This window comes from Carya illinoinensis, chromosome 3 (genome assembly GCF_018687715.1).
Source record: "Carya illinoinensis cultivar Pawnee chromosome 3, C.illinoinensisPawnee_v1, whole genome shotgun sequence".
Lineage (NCBI taxonomy): Eukaryota > Viridiplantae > Streptophyta > Magnoliopsida > Fagales > Juglandaceae > Carya > Carya illinoinensis.
The window spans coordinates 22,100,361-22,114,125 of record NC_056754.1 but is presented as its reverse complement, the minus strand read 5'-3'; positions in this window follow the sequence as shown (position 1 = coordinate 22,114,125).

Below are 13,765 nucleotides of genomic sequence, written 5' to 3'. Positions count from 1 at the left end.
GAATTATATATAAAAATATATATAATTAAATTATATTCTAAAATAATAGTTTATATATAAATAATTTATACATAAATACATATATATATATATATATAAATTATAAATAGTCTACTATAAATTGGAGGTCAAAAAATAAGCTTGTAGTTTGAAAAAAAAAAAAAAAAAGTGAAATCTGAAATACCAGCCTGTACATATGCCGGTACAGGCCAAAATCTTGGCCGGTATTTAGACCAATACGAAACAGCTGCAATACCTTTACAGGACCAGTGGCCGGCAGTGGCATATTTCGGCCGTACCAGCCGGTACGGTACAGTATTTAAAACTATGGTTCAAAGAAGTGTCAGCAATAAGCGCAGAATCCCACACTCCATTTGAGATGTTACATTCCAAGTGACTTTCTAGTTAAAGGTGAAGGCGTAACAAATCATGCTGTCAAAACTCAGAAGTATGGCCTAATGCCATATGGAGGATCCTCGTTTAAAGGAGAACTAAGGAGTTGGTAAATTATAAGGTGTGCAGACCATGTCCTGGTCACCTATCTCTATCATCTTATAGTACGACAAGACAATGATGAAAGACTCATATCCAAGCATATTTGGAGTCAATGATACGTCAAATAAGACATTTGACTTTCTCACTCTATTTAAAGGACTTAGACATGGGACAAGATCTCACTTTTGAGACCTTATTCAATAAAGAGCTCGAGAAGGTGACTATTGTAGAAAGTAAGGAGCAGGAAGGCAATGAGAAGAGTTCTGACGTGGTAAGGTAGGTTAGTTTCTAAGATAGTGTTGAGTAATGTGGGGTGAATGTTGTGTTTGAGAGACATTGCATCACTTATATATTCTTCTTCCCTTTTTCTACAAGCATAAATAAATATTTCCAACACTATGTTTTTAACTATATTTACTTGCTGATTTGTTTTGCTTTCAATGCTTTTGAGGATTTAACTGTTTTTATGCTTTTGATGCGATATCTTGAATGGGAACCCTGGATGCCAGTGTGTGGTTTGCATGTAAGTTTCTGTGGAGTCAAGAAGAGTCTTATAATCATGGTATGGGACGGAAAATTCCTTGGGACCAGTCCGCAAAGCATTATCACGTACATCACATGAGAAGGAGAATTCCTCGTGGGGTGGAGTGGAACGATTTCATACTTGGCCTTACCTAATAGTCGGAATGTGGGATCCCCCAATGTATCACGTGCTGGTGTTTTCAAGTTGGTTGCGGTCAAGTAGAGTAGCATCCTCAGGACAACAACTTTCAATGTGTGCCTACTAAAGGAATGCCTATAAGCAAAGAACGATACTTGACTCATTACTAGTTTTTATAAGCTTTCTATTATATGGAGATAGGTAACTCATCGCCATAATAATACTATTGAGTTTTTACCTATTTTGCATAAAGAGAGGTCTATGTCCCGATAGGGTGATTCCTCGTTATCCTTATATATATATATATATATATATATATATATATATATATATGTATGTATGTATGTTTTCACCAAGAGGGTGATTCCTAGCCAAGTTTTGAGGAATGAAAGTAGCTTCAAGGACAGAGGGTGGTACCTCCCATGCACCTATGTATTCTTTTAGTATTTACATGAAATATTTTTATTGCATCTTTGATAGCATTGTGTTTCATTAATAGTCTTGTCATAGTTGCCTAACCTACCTATAGTTTTGTTCTTGACACCATAGACTTTGATGCAGGTCCAGACCTTGGAATGACGTCCAAAGAAGAGGAGTCAATCCCGCCCAAGTCCTAACCAAGGAGACTAAGACCCGTTTTAGCACCAGTGTTCACTGTAGTTACCCTATTCCTTTCGTAGGATGTTCATAACTAAGCCGTGTGCTAATTTATAACTTAGTCGACCACCTATGGCAGCTAACTCTGTGTCTTGAATGATGTAATGTTTTGAAGTTATAAAGGGCAAGAAGCCCCTATTTTCATGAAGTTTAGTTTCTGGCACATACATGCTTATGTTGTTACAACAACGTATTTTATTTATATTTCCACTGTGTTATCTTAAAACGAGTTTCATACATGTGTACTTCCCTCAAGGTTGCTACACTCCTAACGAATCCTTTGGGTGTTGACCAATTGGCCAGCATCCTAGGCACAACGGAACCTCACATAGTTTTTCATGAGGGATAGGGCACCACAACTTGGTATTAGAACTATGCTTTTATGCGTTTATAGGCAACTCTTAGAGGTATAGGACCATACCAAAAAATAGGAGTGATATAGCATGATAGGATGAACATTCTAGCATTTAGCCTGATCTATGCCTAGGATGGTGAGGTGACATAGTACTTAATAGGCTTAGGTTATGTGGCGAGATTTAATGATGATACGACCAATAGCTACACGAGGAGCGCGAACGTCGAGTGGTCTTGAGCAAGGATTGCCTGACAGGGGAAGAGATGAAGTGCTAGCTAAAGCACTAAATCAGATATCGGACGTGGGACAACAATATGAGATGTGTTCTATCATATGCAAGTCTAGTGGGTAGGAACTCCCAGAGAAAAGGGAAGGAGATGTACATACAAGCACTTTTTGGCTCATCATTACCCAGGATTCTTCATAAACAACCTGTCAAAGCACAAAGGTAGATATCCAACATATAGGGGAGTTTTGAAGTGTGTGAATGTGCTGAGAACCAAAAGGTGTTATATGCGAGCTATCTTCTCTTATCTACTCTAGGGGGAAGCAGCTTTATGGTGGAATACCTAAAGTCAACTCCTTATTATGGAACTAGGAGCAATAGGAAGGATCTATTGGGAAAGGTTCAAGAAAGAACTTAATGACTATTATTTCCCAGATATTATAAGGAAATAGAGATCTAAAGATTTTGCTAATTTGGCCCAAGGGATATGATGGTGGAACAATACGCTTCCAGATTTATAAAATTAGGAATGTTTTCCCTCCTCGTCTTATTTCTACGAAAGCCAAAAGGGCGGAACAACTCTAGAATGGATTGCAATCCCACATTGGAACGCAAGTAGCAGGCTAAGAAGGAATTGGCAAAAAGAGCTAAGGCTTATCTAGTATACTTGACCTAGAGAAAATCAGTGTATAAGGAAGTGGAGGACATACCAGTAGTAAGAGAATTTCTTAGAGTCATCGAGGAATTGCAAGGAATGCCCCTTACCAAGGAAATAGAGTTTACAATCAATTTGGAACTCAAAACTATTCTAGTTCATAGGGCATCCTATAGGATGGCCCTAACAGAGTTGAAGGAACTAAAGAGTAAACTACAAGAGTTATTGGTAAAGGGATTCATTAGACCAAGTACCTCACCTTAGGGAGTGCCAATACTATTTGTGAAGAATAAAGATGGAATCCTTAAGATGTGTATCGATTATCAAGAGTTGAACAAGATGACCATTAAGAATAGGTACCCACTACATAAAATTGATGATCTATTTGATCAACTGCAAGATGCAACGATCTTTTCCAAAATTAATCTTAGGTAGGGGTACCATCAACTAAGGACTAAGGAATGCAACATGTCTAAGATAGCCTTTCAATCCATGTGCGATCACTACGAGTTCATTGTAATGCTTTTGGATTGGCAAACACCCTGGAAGCTTTTATGGACCTTATGAATAGAGTGTTTGACCATTCTTAGATTTATTTATGGTGGCATTCATAGATGACATCCTGATATACTTCTGAAATGCTAAGTAGCATGAGGATCACTTGAGAATAGTGTTAAGGACCCTTCAAGATCATCAACTATACACCAAGCTTAGTAATTTTGGGTTTTGGTGAGAAGAAGTAAGATTTTTAGGTCACATGGTGATTGGGGAAGGAATCATGGTGGACTCTAGCAAGGTGAAGGCAATAATGGACTGGAAACAACCTACCACCATATAGGAGATAGGGAGTTTTTTAGGGTTAACTGATTATTATTGTAGATTCGTGGAGGAATTTTCTAAGTTATCAAGCCCTCTCATAGTGTTTACCAAGAAGGACGTTAAGTTCGTCTAGATTGATTGGTGTGAGTGAAGCTTCAAGAAACTAAAAAGACGATTAACCATAGCCCCTGTTTTCGCACTACGAGAACCGCATAAGTCATTCGTAGTATTTAGAGACGTGTCAAAGTATGGTTTATATGTGTTCTAATGCAAGAAGGTAAGGTGATTGCCTATGCATCTAGACAATTTAAGGACTATGAAAAGAATTATCCCACCCATGACATGGAATTAGTAATAGTGGTATTTGCCTTGAAGATATGGCAACACTACCTATATGGAGAATAGTGCGAAGCATACACAGATTACCAGAGCTTGAAACACATGTTTACCTAAAAGAATCTTAACATGAGACAGCAGAAATGGTTGGAGACTATCAGTAATTACCAATGTGAGATTAAATACCACCTGAGTAAGGCTAACTCGGTTATCGATTCCCTGAGCCATAAACCAAAGATCAAGGGCAAGTGAGTGACTTTGAAGGTGGATTCGCTGTTAGAAGACATGAGGTTCTTATTGGTAAAGAACAAATCACCAAAGGAGATTCTTGCCACTCTACAATAGTTGAGAATAAATTGGTTCGAGGAATTGCAAGAGCAACAGAAGAAGGATCAGAAGCTATAAGAGATCCGATGAAAAATTGTAGAGGCGAAGGACTCGTCCAATTTAGCTTAAATGAAGATGAGATCTTGTTGTTCGAAAGACGTAAGGCAAGCCCAAACAACCTGGAGGTCATGGGAGGGACTTTGTCACAAGCCCATCAACGGCTTACGCCATGCATCTAGGTGGGATAAAGATGTACTGAAATCTCAAGAAATGATACTAATGTGAAAGAATGAAGAAGGACATCGTTTAGTTTATCAAGAGATGTCATACGTGTAGAAGGGTAACGGCGTGAGTACCAGTGACCAGCAGGAAAACCTGTAACCTTTACCCATTCTCGAATGGAAATTGGAAGATATCGCTATAGACTTCGTTGTAGGATTACCCTAAACTCCTACGGGTAGGATGCTAAATGGGTAGTGATCGATCAGTTAATTAAAAGTGTTCACTTCCTAATGATCACTACGACAGATATGACGAACAAGCTCACCCAACCATATATAAGAGAAGTAATGAGACTACATGGAGTTCCTAAGACCATAGTATCAAATAGAGACCCTAAGTTTACATCTCATTTGTTTAGAAGTATACAAAGGGCAATGGGCACAAAATTGAATTTTAGCATTGCCTATCACCCGTAGATGGATGGACAATCGAAAAAGACCATCCAGATTTTTGAGGACATGCTAAGCACTTGTATATTGGATTTCAATGGACCCTGGGAGTAACATATTCCCCATATTGAGTTTGAATACAAAAATAGTTATCATGAGACTATCCAGATGGCCCCTTGTGAGGCATTTTGTAGGCAAAAGTGTAGGTCGCTTATTTGTTGGGCAGAAGCAGGAGAGACACAATTATTTGGACTTGATATAGTCCAAGAGATGATGGAACAAGTCAAGCTCATACAAGAAATGATGGTTACTGTCCAAAGTAGACAGAAGAGTTACGCTAACATTATAAGGAGAGAACTAGCTTTTGAGGAAGACAATTCGGTGTATCTTAAGGTATCCCCAATGAAATGTGTTAAGAGATTCAGGCTAAAAGGGAAGTTGAGCCCAAGATATATTAGACATTATAAAGTGGTGGAGAGGGTTGGCTCAATAGTGTATCAAGTATGGTTGCCAATGGAATACGAAGGTATTCACAACATGTTTCACGTCTAATCACTTAGGGGAAGTTTCGGGAACCAAAAGCCTTGAGTAATTGAATCAAATCTGGTTCAATTACAACTAAATCTTATGTACGAAGAAAGGCTTATAAGATTTGTGGACAAAATGAAGAAAAAATTGAGGTCTAAGATTGTACCATTGGTAAAGGTGCAATAGGAAAATTTTACATAGAAAAGCAAGCAGATTACATAGGAGTAGTTCCCATATTTATTCAAGCTTAATTATGAGCTGTAATGCACAATGTATGGGCATTATAGACAAAGCACGAGAACGAACAAGTCTATAATTTGACTGTCATTCTCCCCAAACCTCAAATCAAAATTGTGAACCTTAGGAAGATGAAATGGTGTAGGAAAAAGGAATTGCCAGGAAGGGAGCCATGCCTCTGGAAATCATGCGACGATTAATAGAATAATGGCATAAGAAGGAGAGAATAGAAAACTCACAATGACGGTTAAGAATGCCATTGTGACAAGGAGAGTGCTTGGAGGGCCAGGGGTCTAATATCTGAAATGTTAGATCACGTTGGCGCTAGTCTAACATGAAAAGAAGGGAAATGAGCAGTGCCAGAATGTGACGAGCAAGATGAAGGCAAGGGTGAAGAAGAAGATGGAGGAGACATGAGGAATCATCTCATGTCTTCACCTCAAATGATGAAGGACAGATTGTTGATCCAATTAAAAGGAAGCCCCATCTCTGGTCAGAAGCTACTGAAGTCATTGACGGGTCCCCCCGTCTGCACTCATCTCCCTTGAGAGGACCAGATAAGGGAGATCCCTCATGCAATTTAAAAGACGAAATTATTTATAACGAGGTGAGGATGTAAGGGTCCAACCTAACACCAAAGAGGATAAACCATTTGTGGAGCCAACAGTGGGAGACATCAAGTATAGCTAGTCCAACATCTGCGTGAGCAGGCACCACATGGGAACCAGTTTGACATGTCCTAGAGTGAGGTAGAGATAAGGAACTCAGCCACGGCATACGAGCAACAAAATTCATCTCTCCTGAGGGCGAGAATAAGGAGCAGGAGAGATTAGGGTTGTAGTTAAAATGACGTTGTTCCACTTAAGTTTAAATAAAACAGCGAGACCTAACATATACAAAAAATAATATATATATATATATATAAGTGAAAGAAACTACGTCATTTTATACGTAACATATTAAAAATATATATAAATGAAACGACGCCATTTGATTTTAAACCAAACAGCGTCGTTTTGATTTGAGCTTGTCTTCTTCCCCTCCCATCTTCTTCTCCTAGTTCTCTCATTCTCTCTCTCCTCTCTCAAACTGCAATGCTTCCTCTCTCTAAGACAAACCTCACCACTAGGGGGACCAAGAATCATAAAAGTCAGTACGGCCAGTATTTTTCCTCCCAATCGGCCGGTCTAGTTGGTTCTTCCATGCAAATTTCCTCCATCAGTCGACATCAATTTTGTTCAAAAACTGCACCAATATGGTCACTACGTACAACAATTGACTCAACCAGTCATGAAACCTTTTCAAGATAACATAAAAGAGTTCGGAGAATTGTCAGCAACAAGTGCATAATCGCACACTCCATTTGAAAGGTCACATTTGGAATAACTCTACAATTAAAGGTGAAGGCGCAACAAGTCATGTCTTCAGGACTCAAAAATATGGTCCAACACCACTAGAGGATCCTCGTTCAAAGGAGAACTAAGGAATTGGTAGACCACAGGGTGGAGCAATTATAGGACAGGTTGCAAATCCACATTAGGACACAAGTAGCCTATTTAGAGATTGCAGATTTTCAAAAACTAGTCCATAAGGCATCCATAGCCGAGCGAGATCAGTGAAAATCATTGGTTGTATCTCTAAATCTAAAGAAACGTATGGTAGCAGGAGAAGGGAGCAGTCCAAGAGCTCTACAAAAAGGATCATTTATCGTTCCAAGTTCACGAGCGGGCGGAAGGATGCCAATATGTAACGTTTGCCATAGAACTCATGAAGGGGACTGTCAACACGCCCAAAATGTGTGCTATAGATATGGACAAATGGGACATTACGTTCAAGATTGTCCCAATGCACCCCTAATGCAACGAGCAATGCCAGGAAGAGGATGTGGAGGCCTAAGGCAGCCTGTGCAAGTTACGGTATATGCACTTACCCCATGAGAGTTTGATGAGGATGCCAAACATGTGCAGGAAGTTGAAGTTATCATAGGTATAAGAATATTACTCGCCTTAGTTAAACTTTCTTCATAGGAGCCCTTTGCATATCGTAAGTAGTGATAATTATCATAGGAAGAGTTAGAGTGTTGCAAGTTTACACAAGCACCTTATTCAACTTGGAAACTCCCAACCATTTGCATCTTCCACATTAGTTAGGGTGGCTGGCCTTCAAATGCAACTAATGAACTAGGGAGTCAGTGGTAGAACGAATAGAGAAACACAATAGAGGCTAGGATATTTAAAGGAAGTAAATTGTGCCCCCTACCATAAGTTATCACCTCACTTCTGGCTAAGATATAGTTGATAAAAGGGACTAAGGCCTACCTAGTACAATTGACATCAAGGAAAGGGATGCATAAGGAAATGGAGGACATACTAGTTGTAAGAGAGTTCCCGAAAGTTTTTAGGGAATTACTAAGGATGCCCACTACTAGGGACATTGAGTTCGCAATCAATTTAGAATCAAGGACTATTCTAGTTAATAAGGCAACATATAGGATGGCTCCAACGGAGTTAAAGGAATTGAAGAACTAATTGTAGGATTTATTGGAAAAAGCAATCATTAGAACCAGTACCTCGCCTTGGGGAGTGCTGATACTATTTGTATCAACCTCTAATGAAGGTCAACTTCCTGATGCAATTGAGGGAAAGCCCTATCTACACTCAAAGGCAAGTAGAGGCATCGCTAGGTCCCTCGTTTGAACTTCGAGGGCCAAACAAGGGAGAGCATTCACTGAATTTTAAGGATGAAGTTCTTTAGAAGGGGGGAGGATGTGAGGGCACTGCCTAATGCGAAAGGGGACAGACCATTCTTAGAGTTGAGTGGAAGTTAAACATGAGAACAGTTTCAGTGGTTTACGAAATTTACAGTGGGAGATGCAGAGTCTAGTGAGTCCAACATCTGGGTGAGCTAGCACCTTGTAAAAGGCATGACTAACATGTCCCATAATGAGGTGGAAATGAGTGTCTTGATCATAGTAGGCAAGCTAGAAAAGTCACCTACTGTGAGAGCGAGAACGATGAGCTGAAGTGGTTGGTGAACTCGGATGAAGATTTACCTATCCAAGGTGATAAGATCACTCGCCCAAGGAAAGATATGATTACTCGCCTAGGATGAGCAACAGTTAAAGACATACCAATGCAGATGTGGGAAATTTCTAAGATAACATAGAAGAGCTCATAAAGGTGTTAGTGTCATGTGTAGAATCCCACACTCCATCTGAAAAGTCACATTTAAAGTGGGTCTATAAAGCAATGTGAAGACATGGCAAGTCATGTCGTGATGTCAGGACTTAGTAGTATGGTCCAATGGCATGTGGAGAACCCTCTTTCAAGGAAGGATTAAGGAGTTGACAAGTCGTATGGGTGTGTAGACCATGCCTTGGCCATCTATCTCTATCATCCTATAGTATGAAAAGACAAAGGTACATGAGTCCTATCCAAACATACCTGAAGTCAAATATACGCTAGAAAGAACATATGATAATCTTACACTATTTAAAAGACCTAGACGTGGGACAAGATCTCACTTTTGAGAGCTTATTCACTAAAGAGCTTGTGAAGACAACTGTTGTAGGAGGCAAGGAGCAGAGAGAAAATGAGAGAACTTCCGGCGTAGAAAGGTGGGTTAGCTTCTAATATAGTGCTGACTAATGTGGAGTGAATGTTTTGTCTAAGAGGCATTACATTCTTTTTGTAATTAAGGGTGGGTTTCGACTCTGACAGAGTCAGAATGCCCACCTAAACTCCGACTAGAGTCAGAGTTCAAAATCTACTCTAACTTCGATCCAAGTTTGGAGCTTGGATTTGGAGCTCCAATCAGAGTAAATGCGGGCTTGCCCAGTTGCCCTACTCAGATTGGGCCTCAACCTACGACCCAATATCCAAGGCCCAATCTGAAATTTAGAATGGTCCACTCGTGTTTAGAAAAATTATAAAAAAAATAAAATAATGTAAAAAATTAATTTTAAAAAAATCTAAAAAATACTGTAAAAAATTAAGTTAAAAAGCTAAAATTTAAATATAATGACTAAATCAAACTACAAATCACAAAAGATAAATTTAAATTTAAAACCACACATCACAATAAATTTAAATTTCTAGCACCAAAATATTAAAAATGTCATAAATTTTCATTCAAATATGAAATAGCTACAATCCCTTGCATCTGTCTTGACAGTCCATGCATTTGAGTCGATGACTCGATAGTAATTTCCAATTTTCTTGCATGAAGTTTTATTGATAGGATGAACTATCTTTTTTTTAATCATTTAACTATAGACTTCTAAACCATCAATCAAGTGATATATGACATAAAATAGGATACATAGGTCTACAAAATCATATAAGTTATAAATTAAATTATGAAAATGTTAAAATTATATAAATAATCATTTAAAATCATAAAGTTACTTGATTCAAGCATATAGCTCTCGGTATCAATGGTATCTAGAACTTGACCAATTCTATGGGTAAACAAGGGCCTTAACGATGGTAGAAGACAATGAACTCCAATAAGCATCCAAGACACAACCTTTATTACTAAACGCTGACTCAAATGCAACAGTAATAATAGGAATGGCTAGTACATCCTTGGCTATTTGGGAAAGGACTTGAAATTTGTCAAAATTCACATTCCACCAAGTTAATATATAGAATGTATTACTAGGATTGTCAACATCTTCCAAAAAGTAACGCTTAACCTCAGACTTACATTATATAATATTTCTCGATGCATGTTTTGATGATACTGTTGTAGCCACAATAAATTTGAACTTTGTGCATGTATGTCATCCCAGGAAGATGTTGAGTCAATCGGGCATGAGAAGCTACCACCTTCAATTGAAGACTGGTCATTGTTGGTCAATGACTATATAAATCATCAATATCACATTTAAGCGATCTAATAAATTGATCAGTGTCATCACTGAGGACGTCCCAAATCCAATCTTCTACAATCGCCAACTTATATCGGGGGTCAAGGATCGCAGCCACAATTAATAATCTATTTATCTTCTTCACATCTCCCCAATATTTATTATATTTGTATTTCATCATCATAACCATTGTATTCAACAAACCCATACTGTTAGCACAACTCTATTGCAAACGGTCATAAAGCCCCGAGAGCTCATCGAAGTACATGTTCATGGTAAGATATTTTGTCCCAGATATTTGCATAGTTATATCATAAAATAACTTCAAAAATTGAACAAAATACCTTACATTAGCTCAATCAATTGTGTCCAGCACACCGAGCCCTCTTCTTTCCCCTACTAACTCCAACAAAGCATAGCTCATGCCCTTATTCTCGACTTTCATCCGCTTGAACGTTGTTTGGTACTTTTATGCTACATCCAACATCATGTATGTAGAACTCTATCGAGTCAAAACGTCCAGTTGCAACATACTAAATGATAGGATCTCAAGTTGTTGACTATTACCTTAAACTGGCAGAGCTGTTGAGGGAAACTCTCATATATCTCACAAGGTTATGGACTTTATTAATAGAATCATCAACCTTGTTAAATTTCTCAGAAACTATGAAGTTGATGATATGGGCAAAACATAGAACATGAATAAACTGGTTCTCATGAATGATATCCTCATTTACTGTAGTATTTCACTTAAACCAATCAATGACAGTGTCATTCACACTGGCATGTTCAACCATGACACAAAGCACTTTTATGATCACCCAATCCTTTATCAATCATTTATCTTCTTGTCAATGGATGAACTCTTGTGATTAACAATTTCTTTGAAGCCGATAATCAGCTTCTGTAACATCCACTCATTGTCAATAAAGTGAGTTATGATACATATGTAGTCCACATTCTATATGAAGGCCATGTATTGGTCGTAAATGATACTGTTTGGCTATTAGCTACAAATATTTCCTTTATTGCTATCTTCTTTTTGGCATGCCTCCTCAAACAATCTCGCATTATAGTATACCGTGAAGACATGGAAAATCGTGGCTCTAAAGTGTGCACATATTTACGGAAGTTTGCCTTGTCAACCGTGGTAAAAGACATCTCATCAGTGATAATCATTTTCATTAGAACATCCCTTAACATCTTCTCACTGTATTGAGAGATTGATAGTTTCTTAATCAAAGTGCTATCAATGGTCGTAGAAATCTCATAACTCAGTTTCGTCTAATCAGTTGCTACCAGCCCTTTGTGTATTTTATACCGCTGGCAGCCCGTAAGATGTCTTATTAATACTGACATGTCTTGCTTCTTTGAATGACAACTACATAGTTGCCCATAATAGTGGCATCGAACCTGTAGGTTCTCACGATCAACGGGAACTTTGGTGAAATGTTCCCATGTCTATGACCCTTTTTTATTAGGTCGTGCTGGTGGGTTGGCCTCAATATTCATGAATTGCTTCTCCCCATTAAGCATATCAATGTCCTCTAGATCTATTGAGACTTAACTACTTGCACATGCGGTAGTTGTTCTAGATTTTAGTCTACAATTTGAAGTAAGTGCCGATGACGCCAATGGCTGTGCATCATCCACTTGTAGAGAATTACGACGAGATGGTGTAGCATCCATAATTTGAGCAAATAATCTAAACCAATTAACAAACAACCATCATTTAACATGTTATAAAAATTATCTACAAATTGTAAACACATTGAAAAGGAAAAACATATGTATCTAGTTGTTTTGTGATTTTAAAAATAAATAAAACACAAGAAAAATGAATGTCTACTCGAGACACACTCGAGTGATGGCTCAATCAAACAATCTGTGTCAGAGTCGGAGCCTTTAGAATTCAGCCAAAATTGGAATCTCTGAAATTTTGCCCACCTTTATCTATAATTTCTCTCCGCCACCCCCCAACAATTGTACAAGCATAAATAAATATTTAAGCCATTATGTTTTTATCTATATTTACTTGCTAATTTTCAATAATTTCATTGTTTTCAATGTTTTAATTGTTTACAATACCTAATATTGAGACCCTATGGGGAAACCCTTGATACTTGTGTATTTGTGTGTGGGGTCCGGGAGGGGGGGTGTCTCTGTGTGAGTAGTTAGTAGCGTGAATCTTTAATCATGGTACGGGACGGAGAATTCCCCGAGACCATTTTGTGAACCATTACCATATACATCACACAAGAAGAAGAATGCTTCATAGGGAGTGGGATGGAATGATGTTGAATTTTGTCATGCCTAATAATTAGGATGTGGGATCTCCCAGTGTCTCATGTGATTGTGTCCTCGAGTTGGTTGGCCGCGTAGAGCTAGGGGTGTGCTCCAATTCCGACTAAGTCGGAATCGGAACCCCGACTTCCGATTCCGACTTTTGTAGGAATCGGAATTCCGAATTCCGACTCCAGTCGGAATTCCGAATTCCGATCGGTAGTCGGAATTCCGATCGGTAGTCGGAATTCCGACTTCCGACTTCTTTAGTATGATAGGTTTTATCTTATTTTAAATTTAATTATATACTAATTTATGTATTAGTTTAATGTGATTAATCAAAAAGTAAATTTTAACTTGAAATAATATTAATTTAAATTTATGATTAATTTACTAATTAATCAAACTTGCATTATGAGAGATATAGTACTTATATATATATATATATAGATATCTGTGTGTGTGTGTATATATATAGGCGGCTCATGATCTAGCTAGCTCCCTTCGCATTTTCGGCTCATGAGTTTTATTACATACAAATGAATTTGCATACCGATCTGCGTATTAATATTATTATCTTACAATTCAAAATTTAGATTGATATAATTTTCATTAAAAGTCTGACTATATATTTCCTTTATAGCT